Below are 1010 nucleotides of genomic sequence, written 5' to 3' on the forward strand. Positions count from 1 at the left end.
TTGCTGCGATTGGCTCTTTGTAATGTGCTCTCCCATTGGCTCCCGGAGAAAGGTTCTGATTGGCTCTCCCTGTTGTTGATTACGGAAGTTTACCTAGGACAGGAAGTTCACTTGTAATTCGTGGAAAGCTCGGGTTTCCCACTGTTTTTTTGTTTCTGTTAAGTCTGTTCTCTTCTGGCTTTTCTTTATTTCCTCTGCTTTTGTTAACTGGGCGGGTTAAAGAATTTTAGAACCGGGAGTGTTTTTAGAGGTCAGCATTGGTCCTCACCGGTCCAAGATCCCAAGATTCCGTTTACCTTAGTCATTAATTAATGGTATAGTATCTTGACTTAAATTATATATCGTCTCTGAGACTCAGTTTCCTCACCTGTGAAATGAAGGGGTTGGATTGGATACTAATAAAAAAAGAAGATAAACTGTAAATTGCTACCCAAAGACTAGGGCTGTAGTCTAGCCACATTCCTTTATGAGGGAGGTAATTGAGGCCAGAAAAGGTAAAGAAGGAACAGAAGTACCTAAATCTTCAGAATTCTAGTCCAATGCTCTTTTCTTTCTTTCTTTCTTTCTTTTTATAAACTTATTTATTTATTTATTTTTGGCTGTGTTTGGTCTTCGTTGCTGAGTGCGGGCTTTCTCTAGTTGCGGCGAGCCGGGACTGCTCTTCGTTGCGGTGCGGGGACTTCTCATTGGGTGACTTCTCTTGTTGCAGAGCACGGGCTCTAGGCACACAGGCTCAGTAGTTGTGGCACATGGGCTCAGTAGTTGTGGCTCACGGGCTTCATTTCTCCACGGCATGTGGGATCTTCCTGGACCAGGGCTCGAACCCGTGTCCCCTGCAGCCACCTGAAGCTAGAAGAGGCAAAGCATGGATTCTCCTCTTGAGCCTCCAAATTTCCATATTACATTTAAATGTATTCAGCTATGTTCTCTATGATAAAAATTGTATTTTGCATTTTACTATAACCAAAACTACAGTACAATTTTTTTAAAATAACGCCATTCAAAAACCA

Source organism: Kogia breviceps, chromosome 11 (genome assembly GCF_026419965.1).
Source record: "Kogia breviceps isolate mKogBre1 chromosome 11, mKogBre1 haplotype 1, whole genome shotgun sequence".
Classification (NCBI taxonomy): domain Eukaryota; kingdom Metazoa; phylum Chordata; class Mammalia; order Artiodactyla; family Physeteridae; genus Kogia; species Kogia breviceps.